Source organism: Mobula hypostoma, chromosome 4, assembly GCF_963921235.1.
Source record: "Mobula hypostoma chromosome 4, sMobHyp1.1, whole genome shotgun sequence".
NCBI lineage: Eukaryota > Metazoa > Chordata > Chondrichthyes > Myliobatiformes > Myliobatidae > Mobula > Mobula hypostoma.
The window spans coordinates 15368737-15389629 of record NC_086100.1 but is presented as its reverse complement, the minus strand read 5'-3'; the positions used below and the strand labels follow the sequence as shown (position 1 = coordinate 15389629).

Here is a 20893-nt window from a genome sequence, read left to right as displayed (position 1 = left end):
AAAAAAAGGTCCCTCTAGGAAAGTGATAAGGTAAAACTTCTTCATTTGAAGGGCGTAGAAACTGCCGAATTCATCGCCTCAGACAGCTGCAGAGGCCAAGTCTGTTTATATTTAAAGCAGAGATTGATGTTTCTGTATTAGTGAGGCTGTCAAAGGTTACACGGAGAGGGCAGGAGAATAGGGTTGAGAGGGAAAATTAGTCAGCCATGATGGAATGGCAGAGCAGACTAGATTCTGCCTGGCCTGCTGAGTTGCTCCAGCAGTTTATGTGTGTTCCATTACCTTTTGTTGGATTTTCTGCTCTGGTATTGCTGTTCCCATACCAGGCTGCAATTTTGCCCTATCATCTTCCTGTCCTTCCTCGCAGTCTCACTACACACTGCATTGACTTGTATACCAGCTGCCCCCTCCTCAGTCCTATCGCTCCAGTTCCCATCCCCTCCATGATTCTTTTGCCTATTTGTCCCTTCCCACTAACCTCCCGACTGGCATTCATCCCTGTAAGCAGAAGAAGTGCCACACCTGCCATTCACCTCCTCCTTCACCTCCATTCAGGGCCCCAAACAGATCTTCCAGATGAGGCAATGCTTTGCCTGCAAATCTTCTGGGGTTGTGTGCTGTATCTGGTGCTCCCGCTGCAGCCTCCTCTACATTGGTGAGACCCGATGTAAATTGGGGTCCGCTTTGTTGAGCACCTCTGCTCCATTCACAAATAGCAGGATTTCCGAGTGGCCAAGCATTTAAATTGTAGTCCCCATTCCCATTCCAACAAGTTGGTCCACCTTGGCCATGATGAGGCCACTCAGATTGGAGGAGAAACACATCATATTCCTTCTAGGTAGCATCCAACCTGATGGCATGAATATTGATTTCTCCAATTTCTGGTAATTTTTCCCCTCCTCTTTCCCTCTTTCAATTCCCCACTCTGCCCTATTATTTCTTCTCCTCACCTATCTATCACCTCACTCCGGTATCCCTCCTCCTTCCTTTTCTCTCATGGTCCTATCTCCTTTCCTATCAGATTCTTTCTTCTTCAGCCCTTTACCTTTTCCACCTATCACCTCCCAGCTTCTTAATTCATTCCCCTCCCCCTCTCACCTGGCTTCACCTATCACCTTCTAGCTTGTATATCCTTCCTCACCCATCGGCTTTCTTATTCTGGCATCTTCCCCCTTCTTTTTCAGCCCTGATGAATGGTCTCAGCCAGAAATATCAACTGTTTATTCATTGCCATTGATGCTGCCTGACCTGTTGAATTTGTCCAGCATTTTGTGTAGAACAGTTGCACCACTGATCAGGGAAAATGTCATGGTGGCATACAGAGAGGACACACCAGAGGACTCATCCACAGAGGCAATTTAGGTAGAGCTCTGAAATAAAAAATACGTAGTTACACTGGGATTATACTATAGTTCCCCTGCCCCAATAGTCACTGAACAGTAGAGGAACATAATGTAGACAGATTATAGAAAGGTGTACAACTAATAGGGTTGTCACAAACAGGGTCTTTAACATCTCCAGTATTAATTGGAATTTCCTTAATACAAGAAGCTTGGATGAAATGAGATTTCTTCACAGAATCCAAGAGGGTTTATTGAAACATTATGTGGAGAGACTGTACTAGTCCTGGTTTTGGGAAGTGAACCAGGCCCAGTGATGGACTTGAGAGTGGATAAACATGTAGGGAATGGTGACCGCAACTCATTATGTGTAAGATAGTTCTAAATAAGGATAAAATTGGATTTTGCAGGAAGGAAGATGAATGCAAATTACTACAGGATAAGACAGGAGATAAGGGGCATTGATTGAGAGCAGCTACAGTTGGAGAAGTCCATGTCTGGAGCTGTTTAAAGACTAGCTGATCGGAGTTCCGGATTGGCAGATTCCAGTAAGGAATAAGGGCCAGGATAGGAAGGGAAGGGAATCTCAATGACCGGAGATTTAGACAGAAAGTAAAAGGAAGTATATGTAAGGTTTAGAAAACTAAAATCAGACTGAACACTTGTGAAGTATAAAGACGGCAGGAAAGTGCTGAAGCAGATTAGTGGGATGGCCAAAAGGAGCCATGAAATTCCTTTGCGAGCAGGATCAAGGAGAATCCCAAGACATTTTAAACATGGTAGCTATGTTATTAGGTACAGGTATGTATGTAAGTAACAATGTGGCCACAGGAGAGGAACCTGGTATGATCTTCTGCTACTTTAGCCCATCCAATTCAGGGTTTGATGTGTTGTGCATTCAGAGATGCTCTTCTGCACACCACTGTTGTAATGTGTGGTCATTTGAGTTACTGTCACCTTCCTGTCAGCTTGAACCAGTCTGGCCATTCTCCTCTGACCTCCTTCATTAATGGCATTTTCACATGGTTTTATTTTTTGCATCAATATCTGTAAGCTCTATAGAGACTACTGTGCTTAGAAAATCCCCACAAATTTCCACCAAATCCCAACAAAATCTAACTGAGAAAATAGCCAGGTTTAGTTGAGACTCAATGTTGCTTATTTGGGACAAGACACCATTGCTGAACAGTTTCTAACTAGCGTCAGTTGTGTGCATTTGTGTGGCCATTAGACACAATACCGTGCTTTGAACAGTTTTAAAATAGCTTCAGTTGCTGTGTTTGTGTTAAAAAAAAAACAATGATTTTTGTCACTGATATTTGGCAAGAAATGAACAGTAAAACAATTCAGAACTGTTTTGCTCACTGTGGTTTCAAGCATTCCGGCTAGGAGATGCCGGAAACAGATAGGATTGAAAAATGAAACTATTTCATTGATTTGAAACAATAGGATTATTTTAACAAGGTACAAACTATGGAGAGTTTTAAGGTGTTGACAATCATTTTAAATGTTACAATGAAAATGAAGATTTGGAGGATGTGATCATCAACATCATTGTATGAAGGCAGTCCATTATCTGCACTGGGTGTCGGCACTGAATTTGTCCACTTACTGTCAAAAGAACATGATGCAGATGAATTCCTCCATCGATCAGTATTAGAAACTAATGCACAGTTTTATAGTACTGCAATAGTATTGGTGGTATTCTAATACGTTTAAATTTCATTTAGCTACATAATTTGTAATAGTTTGTCTTTTTTGTACCTTTTTAACTATTTACATGAAACTTCGGCTAACTAGGACAGCCTCTTAATAGGGCCGAAGTGTATTGGTCTTGAAGTGTCCCAATTAACCAAACAATCCACTGTATACCATATACAACCTTGAGGTTCATGATTGAGTTTGTATTCTGTCATTGGCACCGGTTTCAGAGGCAAACAGCAATGTACCGGCATCACCCAGTGTTACATTGGAGTATTAGGATGATCTGATCATGTACGCCTTGTTAAAATTGGAAAGAGTAGCAAGTTAAGACCGTTTCTTTCCTTCTTCCCCATTTAATAAGATCATGGCTGATTAATCACTATGATCCTACACTGACTTCTTTTCCCCTCAAGGAGGCTGCAGAGTGTTGTAGGCTCAGCCACCTCCATGATGGACAAAACCCTCCTCACCTCCAAGGGGATTTCTTCAGGAGGTACTGGGCCAAATCCACTAGCTTTTGTAGGATTTTCCACTCAAAGGCATTGGTGTTCCAATACCAGCCCATAATGCAGCCAGTCAGCACATTTTCCACCACAAATCTATGGAGGTTTGCCAGGGTTTTTGATGACATGCAGATCTCCGCACACTCCTGAGGAAGTAGAGGTGCTGTTGTGGCTTCCTCACAATCATATTTATATGATAGGTCCAGGACAGGTCCTCTGAGATAGTAACACCCAGGAATTTAAAATTACTGACCTGTTCCACCTCTGATCCTCCAGAGATTATTGGCTCATGGACCTCTGTCTTCCCTTCACTGAAACCTATCAGTTCCTTGGTCTTATTGACATCTAGAGAGAAGCTGTTGTTATTACACTATTCAGCCAAATTTTCAGTCACCCTCCTGCATGCTGATTCATCACCACCTTTGATACAGCCCACAACAGTGGAGTCAACAGCAAATTTGTATATGGTGTTGGGGCTGTTCTTAGCCACACAGTCGTGGGTGTAAAGCGGGTAGAGCAGGGGGCTAAGTACACATCCCCACAGTGCTCCTGTGCTGATGAAGGTTGTAGAGGAGATATTTTTGTCAATCCGAACTGACTGGGGTCTACAAGTGAGGAAACTCAGGATCCAATTTGTCAAAATGATATTGAGGCCCAGATCTTGGAGTTTACTGATCAGTTTTGAAGGGATGATGGCATTAAGTGCTGAGCTGTAATCAATAAAGAACATTCTGATGTATGTATCTTTGTTGTCCAGATGTTTTAAGGTTATGTGAAGAGCCAACGAGTTAGCATCTGCTGTGAACCTGTTGCTTCTGTAGGAGGATTGAAGTGGATCCAATTCGTCACTCAGACAGGAGCTGATATGCTTCAATACCAGCCTCTCAAAACACTTCATCACTGTGGATGTAAGTGCCACTGGACAATAGCTATTTAGACAGGTTGTGATGCTCTTGGGCACTAAAATGATTGGAGCCCGCTTGAAGCAGGTGGATAACACACACTGCTGGAGCGAGAGGTTGAAGATATCTGTGAATACACCAGCCAGTTGGTTGGCATGGGTTTTCAGTATTCAGCCAGGTGCTCCGCCTGGACCGAATGCTTTCCTTGGGTTGACTCTGTTGAAGGCAGTCCACACGTCACCTTTAGGTACTGAGGCTAAAAGACCATCGTGGGACATGGGGTCGCTCAGCGGTTCCTCCATGTTCGAGTGATCAAAGTGAGCATTGAAGGCATTGAGCTCATCTGGAAGTGAAGCTTTGCTGTCCCCCATGTCGCAAGACTTAACTTTGTAGGAGGTTATGGCACAGCTGTCGAGCATCCCTTGCTGGTTGCAGTCTAGTCTAGAATCTCCACTTCGCCCGAGAATTGCCTTTCCAGAGATCATACCTGCACCACTTGTAGCATTCGTGATCTCCAGACTGGAATGCCTCTGATCTGGCTCTCAGAAGATTCCGGATTTCATTGTTCATCCAAGGCTTCTGACTGGGGAAAACCCTGAACAATTTTGTGGGGACATACTCATCCATAGCTGTTTCAACGAAGTCTGTAGTCACCCTGGTGTAGTCATTCAGGTCCTCAGATGAGTTCTTGAACACTACCCATTTCACTGACTCAAGACCATCCTGTAACCATTCCTCCGCCTCCCGTGACCACCTCTTAGCTGCCTTGATCTCTGAAGCCTTGTTCCTTAGGCTCTGTCTGTATGCAGGTCGTAGGAGTACAGACAGAAGATCCAACTTGCCAAAGTGTGGCCTCGGGTTGGAACGATAGGCATTCCTTATCATAGTGTAGCAGTGGTCTAGTGTATAGGGACCTCTGGTGCAACAAGTTATGTGCTGGTGATAACTGGGCAGGGTTTTCTTCAGACAGGCCTGGTTAAAGTCGCTGACTGTGAGTTGAATGCACCAGTATGAAATGTTTCTGTCTACAGACAACATTGTGTAGTTTCGCATGTGCTTGCATATAATCGGCTGCTCGTGCTATGTAAACTGTGGTCAGGATCACGGATGGGAACACCCGAAGCAAATAGAATGGTCTATGTTTAACTGTTAGTTGTTCTAAGTCAGGGTAACAAGAAGATGGCATAATCTCAACGTCCCTGCACCAATGTGAATTGACCAAGAAGTGCATGCCGCCATATCAGAGTTCACAGATCGATCCATTCTGAAAGTCATGAAACGTTCCAGTCATATCACTGCATCCAGTGTATCCACATTTAACCAAATTTCAGTGCAACAAACAACTGAGTTCTGCCTCATTTGCCTTGGAAACAGCAGCCTTGCCCTGAGATCGTCAATCTTATTTTCCAGCGACTGCATATTTACCAAAAAGATGCTAGTTAGGGGAGGCCTCATCCCACTACCCTCCAACTTGGTTTGAATTCCGCCTCTCCTGCCACTTTCTCAACCATGGCGCTGACCCGTAAAGGTACCACGCTTAACTGCACTGCATTTAGCCATCGAACGTGAGATCTGAAGATCATTAATGTAATTTCGTAGTCCGTTGTTAAGAGGAAATTGACGTGCTACAGATTGCAGCACAAGTGGTTCAAAAGGAGGGTATTTTTTTTTTTAAACGAGGAAAACTGGTACAATTTCCTGCAGTGAGTCACCAGCATATGCTGATGCCATTTTACTTGAACTCCTCACAGATTTGAAACCCGAACTTCAGTACTGCGAGCTGTAACGGTGTCACATGAAACACGATGCTACCATGACAGCCCAACTTTCTTGTTGGATTTTGCTGTGTTGATTAAAATAGCTCTAAGGCGTCGGCTGAATTTCAAAATGTCTGAACTGGCTGTAAATCACATTGGGTTATTCCGAGAGGGATATGGAAGAATACGAAGGAATGCAAGTCTTACATCAATTGTATGTTTCTCAAAGCCAACCAAGCCTATTTCCTTATGACGTTGAAATAGGCCATTCAGCCCAAAAAGTCTGTGCTCTTTTCCTTTGTCCTAATTAGCTTTCCTTGTCATACCATTAGATGGAACTTGGAGTAGGTTAAAAGGGCAGCAGAACACAGTGGGCCAAAAGACCTGTTGGATATTCCCTACACATTTCACAATAAAGAAATCTTAATAATTCCTGAAGAAACCCTTAACAAGAAGTATGCCTTCAGTAAAGAAGGAAACTCGGAGAGAGTAGAACAACATTTGTAATTTCCTTTTGTTTCAATAAAAAAGCAATGACACATTTCAGGGCACACATTATAAACAGTTAATTACCAACAGCCCAGCATGGTATGCCTACAAATTAATTCTTCTTCTTCCTCCTCCCTTTTGGCTTGCTTCCACCAATCTTTATGGCTGATTCACGACATCTGCCAGATAAGATAAAAGATTGCAATGCACTCTTGTTTTTCTTTCTTTGCACAAGGGCTTCCGGTGCATGCCTGGCATTCTTTCTCAATTGCAGCCGCCAAGGCAGTTTTGACATCAGCCTTGGCTGTGGAGCTGTACTGCCCTCACGTGACTTTGCCTCCCTGCCAGGGCTCAGTGAAGAATGTGACGCTCGCAGGGCAGACCCTGACTGTAGGCCGCATTGCGCCGCGAAACTGTGAGTGAACTACTAACTCTGAGTTACCAAACCATTAAAGCTGATCGTCAGAAGCCCCTCTCCATTCCATTGAATCACCAGTAGTCCTGCATCAACAGGAAGGTACTCATATCCAACCACCCCAACTTAGATGTACACACAGTGGCTAGCTCATTAGATGCAGGGGTGTACCTCATAAAGTGGCCACTGAGTGCACGTTTGTGGTCTTCTGCTGAAATCCATCCACTTCAATGCATAATCTGCATTCAGAGATGCTTTTCTGCACACTACAGTTATAACATGTGGTTACTTGAGTTACTATCGTCTTCCTGTCAGCTTGAATCAGTCTGGCTATTCTCCTCTGGCCTCTCTCATTAACAAGGAATGTTTACCCACAGAACTCACAGAACTCCTCACTGGATGTATATTTTTTTTATTTTTCACACCATTCTCTGTAAACGCTATAGACTGCTGTCTGTAAAAATCCCAGGAGAACAAGCATTTTCTGAGATGCTCAAACCACCCCATCTGGCACCAGCAATCATTCCACAGTCTACGTCACTTACATCACATTTCTTCCCCATTCTGATGTTTGGTCTGAACAACAGATGAACCTCTTGACCCTGTCTGCATGCTTTTATGCATTGAGTTGCTGCCACATGATTGGCTGGTTAGATATTTGCATTAATAAGCAGGTGCAGGTAATAAAGCAGCCACTGAGTGTAATATTATTTTAACTTGTTTGAATGCACAAGTGCCGAGATGCTGGGCATTCCTATGATGGGTGGTCTTGTATAATGGAAATTATTATCATTTATTTCTCATTTGAGATAGTGTCACAGAGCAGTATTGCACAGAAACCGACCATTCAGCCCACTGATTCTGCACCAAGGCATTCATTTATACTAAATCTATATTAATTACATTGTTTTTCATCTCTTCCCGAGTTTCTCTATTCAAGTGCTTATCAGGGATATCTTATAGGGGTCAATTAACCTAACCAGAGTTCCCAGGGAAAATACACTGGATCATGGAGCAAGCATGCAAACTCCACACAGAACCCATATCTATGGTGCTGTGAGCCAAGGACTTCTTCAGCTGTGCCAGTGTGTTATAGGTGCAACGTTATTGCGAATGTTGTGTACGTTTCATGATATGAAAATGAAGCATAGAATAGTACAGCATAGGAACAGGCCCTCTGGCCCAAACTTCTGTTCTGTGCCAAATCAAACTAAATTTCTTCCGATTCCATGCGATCTATATACCTCTATTCCCTATATGTTCATGATTTTTTAAACAAGAATATCATATATGCTTCCAGACTACTTCTGGCAGTTCATTATAGGCTCCCACCAGTCTCGATATAAAATACTTGTCCAACTCCTATCCATTGACTGTGTTACACCTTAAATGCATGTCCTCCCTAGTACTTGTCATTTTTTTTTTATCCTGGGGAAAGGGTTCTGACTGTCTACCCAAAAAGATTCTGGCAAATTTCTACAGATGTACCGTGGAGAGCAATCTGACTGGTTACATCATCGTCTAGTATGAAGGCTCAAAGGTGCAAGCTTAAAAGAGGCTTCAGAGGGTTTCTGTGCCATTTCCTTCCACATTCCTCACAATCTCTGGAATAAAAACAAATTTCTCCTGAATTCCTGGATGGATTAGATCATGCAGGTTAATGGACTCTAAAAGTAGAAGTAGAAAGATTTAAAGTGAAAGGGAAAATATTTCAAGGGGATCTGAGGAATAAAATTTTCACACAGTTAGATTATTAATTAGATTATGAGGACACGCAGTCCTCTTTTATTGTCATTTAATAATGCATGCATTAAAAAAATGATACAATGTTTCTCCAGAATGATATCGCAGAAACACATGACAAACCGACTGAAAAACTGACAAAAACCACATAATTATAACATATAGTTACAACAGTGCAAAGCAATACCGTAATTTGATAAAGGACAGACCATGGGCACAGTAAAAAGTCTCAAAGTCTCTCGAAAGTCCCATCATCTCACGCAGACGGTGACCCTCCAGCACCGCAAACTTGCCGATGCAGCATTCTGGAAGCATCTGACCACAGTCCGACTCCAAGTTGGTCCGAAAACTTCGAGCCTCCGACCAGCCCTCCGACACCGAGCACTGAGCACCATCTCTGCCGAGCGCTTCGACCCCGGCCCTGGCAACAGGCAATAGGCAAAGGGAAGGATTTGGGGCCTTCCCCTCCGGAGATTCTCGATCGCACAGTAGTAGCGGCAGCCAAGCGGGCATTTCAGAAGTTTCTCCAGGTGTTCCTCCATGCTTCTCACGGTTGTCTTCATCAAATCAGGATTGCGCACGGCCCCCCAGCTGACACATAGGATATCATTCAGAACGGCCACGAGTGCTGCGTCGCGCCGCCATCTTCTCCTCCCTCCTTTACCGACCGGTTGGTGGGTATGTGGAACAAGCTGCCTGACGTAGTTGTACAATTACACCCCCTTAAAGTCATTTAGAGGAAATGTGGAGAGGAAAGGTTTAAAACTGTGTTTCGCAAACTGGGGTCCACAGTCCCCTTGGTTAATGGTATTGGTCCATAGCATAAAAAGGTTGGGAATCCCTGGTTTAGAGCGATATGGGCCAAATGCAGGCAAACTGGATTAGTCTAGTAAACATTTAGTTTAATATGGACGTGTAGATAGACTTTTGTTTAGTAATAGTGAGATAGGCCAAAAAGTCTGTTTCCCTGCTTTATAAGTCTTCGACTCTATGAATCTGAGCCCATGCCTTCTGGTTCTGAACCCCTGGGTTCTCCCCTAATCCTTTCCAACTCCACCAAGCAAGTCAGGACCAGAATCAGGTTTATTATTACCAACTAATATGACATAAAATCTGCTGTTTTCCGGCAGGGATACAATACAAAACACAATCACTGTAAATGACAAAAATGAAGTGCGTGCAAAAATAGTGTTCATGAGTTCATCGACCATTCAGAAGTCCGATGGTGGAGGTGGAGAAGCTGTCCCTAAATCATTGAGTGTGGACCTCCTTGTTTCTTAGTAACAAGAAGGAGGCATGTCATGGATGGTGAGACAGTTTAATCCTGTTTTAGTTAAAGATGAACATTAGGTAAATAAAGTGTCATGTACTATTTTGTCAAAATTCACATTACCAACTGATTCAAAGCTTTTATTCAAGTGAAAGTAATCTTTGCGTTTGATCCTCTATGAATACAAGACATTCCTCAATTCCTTTTCATTTCTTCCAAAGTAACTGGGGCACGATCAGCTGGGGGATTTTCATTCCATCCATCAGGCAGAAGATACAAAAGACTGCAAGCATGTACCGCCAGGCTCAAGGACAGCTTCGACCCTGTTGTTATAAGATTATTGAAGGGTTCTCTAACTAATACAATAAGACCAACACTCGAACTCACAATCTATCTCGTTATGTTGAGTACCTTATTATTTCCTTGCACTGCACTTTCTCTGTAGCTGTTGCACTTTATTTTGAGTTCTCTTACTGTTTCACCTCAATCTAATTAGCTTGTCATTATGGTCTTGTGTTGCTGTAGCCCATCCACTTCAAGGTTCAATGTACTGTGCATTCAGTGATACTCTTCTGCTCACAGCTGCTGTAATGTGTGGTTATTTGAGATACTGTTGCCATCCTGTCACTCTCAAGGGTGCAAAACACAGTTTACACAAATAAGAAAATTGACCAACACCTCTACTTCCTGGGGGGGCTGAAGAGAGCTGGACTTTGTCAAGTCAAGTCAAGGCACTTTTTAATGTCATTTCAACCATAACTGCTGGTACAGTACACAGCAAAAACGAGACAACGTTTTTCAGAACCATGGTGCTACATGAACAATACAAAAACTACACTGAACTACATAAAACAACACAAAACTACACTAGACTACAGACCTACCCAGGACTGCATAAAGTGCACAAAACAGTGCAGGCATTACAGTAAACAATAAACAAGACAATAAGCACAGTAGAGGGCAGTAGGTTGGTGTCAGTCCAGGCTCTGGGTATTGAGGAGTCTGATGGCTTGGGGGAAGAAACTGTTACATAGTCTGGTCGTGAGAGCCCGAATGCTTCGGTGCCTTTTGTCAGATGGCAGGAGGGAGAAGAGTTTGTATGAGGGGTGCGTGGGGTCCTTCATGATGCTGTTTGCTTTACGGATGCAGCGTGTGGTGTAAATGTCTCTAATGACGAGAAGAGAGACCTCGATGATCTTCTCAGCTGACCTCACTATCCGCTGCAGTGTCTTGCGATCCGAGACAGTGCAATTTCCGAACCAGGCAGTGATGCAGCTGCTCAGGATGCTCTCAATACAACCTCTGTAGAATGTGGTGAGGATGGAGGGTGGAAGGTGGACTTTTCTCAGCCTTCGCAGAAAGTAGAGATGCTGGTGGGCTTTCTTTGTTATGGAGCTGGTGATGAGGGACCAGGTGAGATTCTCCGCCAGGTGAACACCAAGAAATTTGGTGCTCTTAACGATCTCTATGGAGGAGTCGTCGATATTCAGTGGAGAGTGGTCGGTCCGTGTCCTCCTGAAGTCAACAACCATCTCTTTTGTCTTGTTCACATTCAGAGACAGGTTGTTGGCTCTGCACCAGTCCATTAGCCACTGCACCTCCTCTCTGTATGCTGACTCATCATTCTTGCTGATGAAACCCACCATGGTCGTGTCATTGGCGAACTTGATGTAATTCGAGCTGTGTATTGCTGCACAGTCGTGGGTCAGCAGAGTGAACAGCAGTGGACTGAGCACACATCCCTGGGGGGCCCCTGTGCTCAGTGTGGTGGTGCTGGAGATGCTGCTACCAATCTGGACTGACTGAGGTCTCCCAGTCAGGAAGTCTAGGATCCAGTTGCAGAGGGAGGTGTTCAGGCCCAGTAGGCTCAGCTTTCCAATTAGTTTCTGAGGAATGATTGTGTTGAATGCTGAACTGAAGTCTATGAACAGCATTCGAATGTACGTGTCTTTTTTGTAGGTGGAGGGTGATGGCAATGGTGTCATTTGTTGAATGGTTGGGACGGTACGCGAACTGCAGGGGGTCCAGTAAGTGGGGCAGCAAGGTCTTGATGTGCCTCATGACGAGCCTCTCGAAACACATCATGATGATGGATGTGAGTGCGACGGGACAGTAGTCGTTGAGGCAGGACACTGAAGACTTCTTCGGCACGGGGACGACGTTGGCGGCCTTGAAGCATGTAGGAATGACGGCGTTGCTCAAGGAGATGTTGAAGATGTCAGTGAGAATCTCAGCTAGCTGATCTGTACATCCTCTAAGCACTCTGCCAGGAATATTGTCTGGTCCAGCAGCCTTCCATGGGTTGACTCTGCACAGGGTTCTTTTCACATCGGCCACGGTAAGACACAACACCTGGTCGTTTGGAGGAGGTGTGGTCTTCCACGCTGCCATGTCATTTTCTACCTCAAAATGAGCATCTATACTCATGTCCGGCAACAGTAGATAATATGCTAACATACAACAGGTAGTCAAAACTGCAAAACACATCTCTAGCTTCAGTCTACCCACAATCAAGGATATATGTAAAGAAAGATTCTGGAAAAAGGCCAATAACATTCTAAAGAATCCCTCCCACTCTGTTCATGGACTGTCGTCCCGTTCCCATCAGAAAAGAGGATACTTAGCATCCTTTACAGGACCACCAGACTCAAAAACAATTACTTTCCCCAAGCAGTAAGGCTGATCAACACCTCCCCCCTAGTAATCTACTTCTCCACACCCCCACCACCCCTTCTTTAACACTTGCTGTCAGTCACCATGTGTATAGACATTCCTGAGCCTAGCATCACTTTATGGGCATACAATCAATTTATATAAGTTATCTTTTATATATATATTTATTATTTTTTTATTACGTTCTTTATCTTATTGTGTTTTTTTGTGCTGTATCTGGTCAGGAGTAACAATTGTTTCATTCTCCTTTTACACCTGTGTACGGGAAATTACATAGAGCAATCTTGAATCTTGAACCAGTTTGGCTATTCTGCGCTGACCCTTCTCATTAACAAAGCATTTTTGTCCACAGAGTTGCTGCTTTTGGATGTTTTTGTTTTTTGCACCATTCTCTTTCACCTCTACAGACTGTTTTGAGTGAAAATCCCAGGAGATCAATGACTTTCTGAGATACTCAGACCACTCCATGTGGCACCAACAGTCACTCCACAGTCAAAGTCAGTTAGGTCACATTTCTTCTCCATTCTGATGTCTGATCTGAACAACAGTCCTTGTCCTAATGCTACGGCACCTCTTAGAAACATAGAAAACCTACAGCACAATTGTGGTAAACCATATATATATGTTGTAACTGGGTTACCTGTCTGGACACGCCCCTCTGCTGACTGCTCCTGTGGCTCCTCCCACAGACCCCTGAATAAAGGCGATTGGGCCATTGCTCCTCTTCTCAGTCCAGGGGCAGATACTCAGCATGATGGAGGTCACATTTTACTGTTAATAAAAGCCTTTCAGTATTTACTCTACTTCCAGTCTTTTGGAGTTATTGATGGTGCATTAATAATACAGGCCTTTCAGCTCACAAAGCTGTGCCAAACATGTCCTTACCTGAGAAATTACCTAGGGTTACCCATAGCCCTCTATTTTTCTGAGCTCCATATGCCTGTTCAGGAATCTCTTAATAGACCCTATCATATCCATCTCCACCACCGTCGCCGGCAGCCCATTCCACACACTCACCACTCTCTGCATAAAAAACTTATCCCTGATATCTCCTCTGTACCTACTTCCAAGCACTTTAAACCTGTGCCCTCTCATGCTAGCCATTTCAGCCCTGGGAAAAAGCCTCTGACTATCCACATGATCAACACCTCTCATCATCTTATACACCTCTATCAGGTCACCTCTTATCCTCCATCACTCCAAGGAAAAAAGGCCGAGTTCACTCAAGCTATTCTCATAAGGCATGCTCCCCAATCCAGGCAACATCCTTGTAAATCTCCTCTGCACCCTTTCTATGGTTTCCACATCCTTCCTATAGTGAGGCGACCAGAACTGAGCACAGTACTCCAAGTGGGGTCTGACCAGGGTCCTATATAGCTGCAATGTTACCTCTCGACTCCTAAACTCAATCCCACGTTTGATGGAGGCCAATGCACCGTATGCTTTCTTAACCACAGAGTCAACCTGCACAGCAGCCTTGAGTGTCCTATGGACTCAGACCCCAAGATTCCTTTGATCCTCCACACTGCCAAGAGTCTTACCATTAATACCATATTCTGTCGTCATATTTGATCTACCAAAATAAACCACTTCACACTTATCTGGGTTGAACTCCGTCTGCCACTTCTCAACCCAGTTTTGCATCCTAGCAATGGCCCGCTGTAACCTCTAACAGCCCTCCACACTATCCACAACACCTCCAACCTTTGTGTCATCAGCGAATTTATTAACTCATCCTTCCACTTCTTCATCCAGGTAAATTATAAAAATGATGAAGAGTAGGGATCCAAGAACAGATCCCTGAGGCACACCACTGGTGATTGATCTCCATGCAGAATATGACCAGTTTACAGCCACTCATTGCCTTCTGTGGGCAAGCCAGTTCTGGATCCACAAAGCAATTTCTCCTTGGATCCCATGCCTCCTTACTTTCTCAGTAAGCCTTGCTGAAATCCATAACACTACACTTACTGCTCTACATTCATCAATGTGTTTAGTCACATCCTCAAAAAATTCAATCAGGCTCGTAAGGCATGACCTGCCTTTCATAAAGCCATGCTGACTATTCCTAATCTTATTATGCCTCTCCAATTGTTCATAAATTTTGCCTCTCAGGATCTTCTCCATCAACTTACCAACCACTGAGGTAAGACTCACTGGTCTATGATTTCCTGGGCTATCTCTACTCCTTATCTTGAATAATGGAACAACATCCGCAACCCTCCAATCCTCCGGAACCTTTCCCATCCCCATTGATGATGGAAAGATCATCGGCAGAGGCTCAGCAATCTCCCCCTTCTCCTCCCACAGTAGCCTGGGGTACATCTCGTCTGGTACCGGTGACTTATTTAACTTGATGCTTTCCAAAAGATCCTGCGCATCCTCTTTCTGAATATCTATATGCTCAAGCTTTTCAGTTCACTGTAAGTCTTCCCTACAATCGCCAAGATCCTTTTCCATAGTGAATACTGAAGCTTGATGGTAGGGAGTCAAAGAAATTGTGGGACAGATGGGAAGGAACTTTAACAATGCTATGGGCCCCACATCTGCAGTGCTCCTGATAAATATCTTGGATGGATTGAGAGAGAAAGAGTTCATCTTTGTGTTTTTGACATCCTTTCAAAGTCCGATAACAGTGAGATAGAAGATGTCCTTGAGATTGGCAGAACATGCTCTCAAGCATTGGCACCTCTCCCACGGGAGGTTCTGGAGAGTGCTGAGAGGGGAAGTGTACACAAATCAGCAAAATGGTACTGTTTTTAAAAATGACAGAGGTTAGGAAAGACTGAGGATGTTGACTGTGGACTGATGGACAGATTCTTTATCCAACATTAGGGACAGGTCAAACTTGTATAAATTAATACAGACAAAAAAAAAACTGGAGATAGTAGAAATCTGAAACAAAGCCAGAAAATGGTGGAAACACTCAGCAGGTCAGGCAGCACCTGTGGAAGGTGACACAGAGTTAATATTTCAGGTTGGAATGTTTTGTCGGAACTGAGAAATTGGGAAGAGGGAAAGAGGGCTCTCCTACTAGGTCTCTCAAAGAATCTCCAACCTCAAACATTAATTCTTGCTTTCCTTCCCCAGATACTGCTTGACCTGGGGGTTTCCAGAATTTTATCTCTTTATTCCCCTTTCTGTAATTGTTACCAAGAATCCCAGCACCAAATAGTAGAGTGGTTGTGGGCTGGTGTGTGGGAAGACTGCAATGTGGCGACGCACAGCTCCAATGACATTTCCAAATTCGCCAGTGATATGACTGTTGTCAGATGAATCACAGGTGGCGATGAATCACTTCACCAGACTGAGATTGGACACCTGGATGAATGGTTCTGCAACAAGAGCCTCCCACTCAACATCAGCAAAACTAAAGAGCTGATTGTTGATTTCAGGAAGGGGAAGGAGGACGAACATGTGCCAGCCTACACTGGGGCAATCAACAGTGAAGAGAGTCAGCAGAATTAAATTCCTGGACATAAGCAGATCAGATGACCTGTCCTGGGCCCAGCACACTGATGCAATTACAAGGAAAGCGCACCAGTGACTTTGTTTTCTTGGGACTTTAAGGAGATTTGGCTTGTATACTGAGATGCGGCACAGAATATACCTTTCTGGCTCTTTAGGCCATGCAACCCAGCAATCCCTGATTAACCCTAGCCTAATCACAGGACAATTTGCAATAACCAATTAACCTACCAACCAGTGTATCTTTGGACTGTGGGAGGAAACCGGAGCACCTGGAGGAAACCCACACGGTCACAGGGAAAGTGTACAAATTCCTTACAGGCAATGGTGGGAATTGAACCCTGGTCGCTGATACTGTAAAGCATCGTGCTAACCACTACGCTACTGTGCCGATTTTCATCCAACTTTAAAAGATGTCCCATTGAACATTTCCTGAATAGTTACTTCATGGTATGGTACAGCAATTCAAATACTGCACAGGGTAGTGGACTCTACCCAATACGCATTGGGCACTTTTCTCCCCACCATCAGGAGTATCAACATGAGGTCCTGCCTCAAGAAGGCAACATCTGTCAGCAAAGATCCCCACTATCCAGGTCATTCCATGTTTTTGTAGCTCCAATCAGGCAGAAGGTAGAGAAGACTGAAATACCACAGCACCAGGCTGAAGAACAGTTACTTCCCTTCAGCCTTTCAGTTGTTGAACTAACCAGCAAAACCAGAATCACCACAGTTTAGCAACACAACTTTGACGACCTTGCAGTAAAGTGGACTTTTCTTTCTCCTAATTGTTTTCCTGGAAAAAAATGTGTAAAAATTGTGTTTAATTTATATTTTTCCTTTGAAGGTTGTGTACCTGATGCTATGTGCCTGTGATGTTGCTGCTTATGGTAGTAAACTTGACTTTGGCTCTGAATAACTGTGACAGATCCATGGTTGTGGAAACACAGGAGAGACTGTAGGTGCAGGATTCTGCAGCACCATAAAAGATGCTGGAGGACCTCAACAGGTCAGGCAGCATCAATGGAGGGAAATGGACTGTAAACGTTTTGTATCCAGACCATTCAACTGGACTGGGGTCAGATATTTTGGGATTACTTTTGATTTTCTCCTTCAATGTACATAGGCCTGCAGTTGCTGAGGCTTTATGAAGCATTACTTACAACACTTGATGTATTGTGAGCAATTTTGGGCTTATTTAAGAAAGGATGTGCTGGAGTTGAAGAGGGTCTTGAAGAGGGTCTAGAGGAGGGTCACTAGAATGATTCTGGTCATGAAGGAGTTAACATGTTTAACGCTTCTGGGCCTGTAAGAATTGGAATTTAGAAGAATGAGGTGGGTTTCATTGAAAGCTATTGAATAAATTGAATGGTGTATATAGTGTGGATATGGAGAGGATATTTCCTGTAGCGGTTGAGTCTATGACCAGAGAGTCCAGAACAGAGGAACATCACTTTAGAACAGAGATGAGGAGGAACTTCTTTGGCCAGAGGGTGGTGAATCTGCGGACTTCATTGTCACAGACAGCTGTGGAGGCCAAGTCATCGTGTATGTTTAAAGTGGAAGTTGATAAGTTCTCAAATAATAAGGCTGTCAATGGTTATGAAGAGAAGGCAGGATTATGGATAATAAATCAGCTATGATGGAATGGCAATACAGGTTCGATGGGCTGAATGGCCTAATTCCTCTCCTATGTATTATGGTTGTATTGTCACTTAATTTTTATCCCCATTGATGTCACTTACAAATACAAAATTCCCAGTGCCTCCCTTTGTTCTGCTTTGTTCCTCACTGCTTATATACTCCAACTTTGCCTGAGGCAGCAGACTTCTCATGTATCAGGAAGACTGTGGGATAACCTATCCTGGTGATGAAAGGTACTTGATAACCCTGAGTGAACAATGCATCACACTCAGATAGGCTCCTTTGTCTTCAGCTGCCATCTTATTCCTGTTCACGTGTCAGTTTGTATCTCTTCCTGTAAAGTTTCTGGCATTCCAATTTGAAATGGATTATTGGTGAGATTTATACCAGCTCTTTGTCTACCTCCAACACACATAAAAGTTGCTGGTGAACGCAGCAGGCCAGGCAGCATCTCTAGGAAGAGGTGCAGTCGACGTTTCAGGCCGAGACCCTTTGTCAGGACTAACTGAAAGAAGAGTGAGTAAGAGATTTGAAAGTTGGAGGGGGAGGGGGAGATCCAAAGTGATAGGAGAAGGCGGGAAGGGGAGGGATGGAGCCAAGAGCTGGACAGGTGATTGGCAAAAGGGATATGAGAAGATCATGGGACAGGAGGTCTGTAACAGATAAGTAACAGATGGGTTACGAGGGGGAAGTGGGGCATTAGCGGAAGTTAGAGAAGTCGATGTTCATGCCATCAGGTTGGAGGCTACCCAAACGGAATATAAGGTGTTGTTCCTCCAACCTGAGGTTGGCTTCATCTTTACAGTAGAGGAGGCCGTGGATAGACATGTCAGAACGGGAATGGGATGTGGAATTAAAATGTGTACTGTTACTTACCTGTTACTTATTTTTATACACACATTCTTTCTCTCACTCTCCTTTTTCTCCCTCTGTCCCTCTGAATATACCCCTTGCCCATCCTCTGGGTTTTCCCCTCCGCCTTGTCTTTCTCCCCGGGCCTCCTGTCCCATGATCCTCTCGTATCCCTTTTGCCAATCACCCGTCCAGCTCTTGGCTCCATCCCTCCCCCTCCTGTCTTCTCCTATCATTTTGGATCTCCCCCTCCCCCTCCCACTTTCAAATCTCTTACTCAACCTTCCTTCAGTTAGTCCTGACGAAGGGTCTCGGCCTAAAACATCGACTGCACCTCCTCCTAGAGATGCTGCCTGGTCTGCTGTATTCACCAGCAACTTTTATGTGTGTTGCTTGAATTTCCGGCATCTGCAGAATTCCTGTTGTTTGTTTCTTTGGCTACCTCCCATACTTTTAAATTGATAAGTTACCTGCTCCATTATGTGTGCAATTCTCCCTATGCATCTTTGAGAGGCAGTGCATTAAGAAGGTGACATACATCACTAATGACCCTCACCACGTAAAACATGCCCTCATCTCATTGCTAACATCAAGGAGGAGGTACAGGAGCCTGAAGACCAACACTCAACATTTTATGAAGAGCTTCTTCCCCTCTGGCATCAGATTTCTGAATAATCCATGAACACTAACTCATGATTTCTTTGTATTTGCTCTACTTAATTATTTTTGTGACATATAAGCACTAAACCACTGCCACAAAACAACAAATTTCACATCATATGAGTGAGTCAGTGATAATAAGCATGATTCTGGTTTGCTCTTGTCACACGTACCGAGTAAGAGTGAAAAACTTTGTTCTGGATGCCAACCATACTGATTCTATCATTACAGCCATGCAATAAAATAGTGCAGGAGACAGCAATAACAGAATACAGGACAACAGAATAGCGGGTGGCTCAAAAGCGTAGCAGTTAGAGTAACACCTTACATTGTCAGCGATTAGGGTTCAATTCTCGCCACCATCTGCAAGGCATCTGTGTGTTCATAGCTGTGGGCTGCTCCCCAGCACACCACTGGCGCTGTGGTTGTTGACAACAAATGACACATTTCTCTGTGTGTTTTGATGTACATGTGGCAATTTAAAATATTCTAATTTCTTAAGGAGTAACAGTTACACAGTAATAGTGTAGGCAGATGGTAGGGAGCAAGGGCCACGAGAGGTAGGTTGTGAGCTCGAGATTCAATCCTGTCACAGCAGGGGATCGCTTAGTGGGATAGAAACTGACCTTGATCCTGCAGCTACGCGATTGTATCCTCTACACGAAAAAAACCTGCTGATGCTGGAAATCCAAAGCGACAAATACAAAATACTGGAGGAACTCAGCAGGTCAGACAGCCTCTATGGAGGAGGGAAAACTGTCGTCATTTCGGGCTGAGACCCTTCATCAGGACTCCTCTGCCTGACGGGAGGTGGGAGAAGAAAAAGCATCTAGGGAAGGTGGGGTCTTTGATTCTGCTGGCTATTTCACCAAGACAGCGGGATGCATATCTCATGTTACATCACTCTGATACAGATACTGACAGTCAAGTGAGGTCTTATTTAAAAATAGTGACAGATCTTCGTTTCAGAGAGCAGATGGGTATCGTACTCAAAGTGCACACGCACAGGCATCAGATTTGGTGAACACCTTGCGAATGAGATTGTTTCTAAGATAAAGCTACAACATTATGATCTACATACTCACACTGCTAATATAACCCAGCACTTACACGCAGTGGCCACTATATTAGGTACACCTGTACTCCTGCTCATTAATGCAAATATCTAGTCAGCTAGCCATGAGGCAGTAACTCAATGCATAAAAGCGTGCAGGCATATTCAAGAGGTTTAATTGGTGTTTAGAGCAAACATCAGAATGGGGAAGAAATGTGATCTAAGTGACCTGGACTGTGGAATGATTGTCGGTGCGACATGGGATGGTTTGATATAGTGCGATAGAAACTTTTCTTTAGCCTGGTGGTGGTGTGTGTTTTCAAGTCTTCTTATCTTCCCGATAGAAGGGAGGGGGCAGGCAAAGAATGACCAGAGTGGTGGAGATGCTTCACTATTTTGACCACTTTTCTGAGCCAGAA

The 20893-nt window shown here is 44.0% G+C and overlaps 1 long non-coding RNA gene across 2 annotated transcripts in view; it reads right to left on the bottom strand.

Moving 5' to 3' along the window:
• The window catches only part of LOC134344725 (uncharacterized), an 83503-nt gene extending 63263 nt beyond the window's left edge, over positions 1 to 20240 (bottom strand). For both annotated transcript variants that reach the window (XR_010017499.1, XR_010017500.1), the window contains exon 1: positions 20047 to 20240. This is a non-coding gene — a long non-coding RNA (uncharacterized LOC134344725). The remainder of the gene's footprint in view (positions 1 to 20046) is intronic.
• Positions 20241 to 20893: the final 653 nt, after the last annotated feature.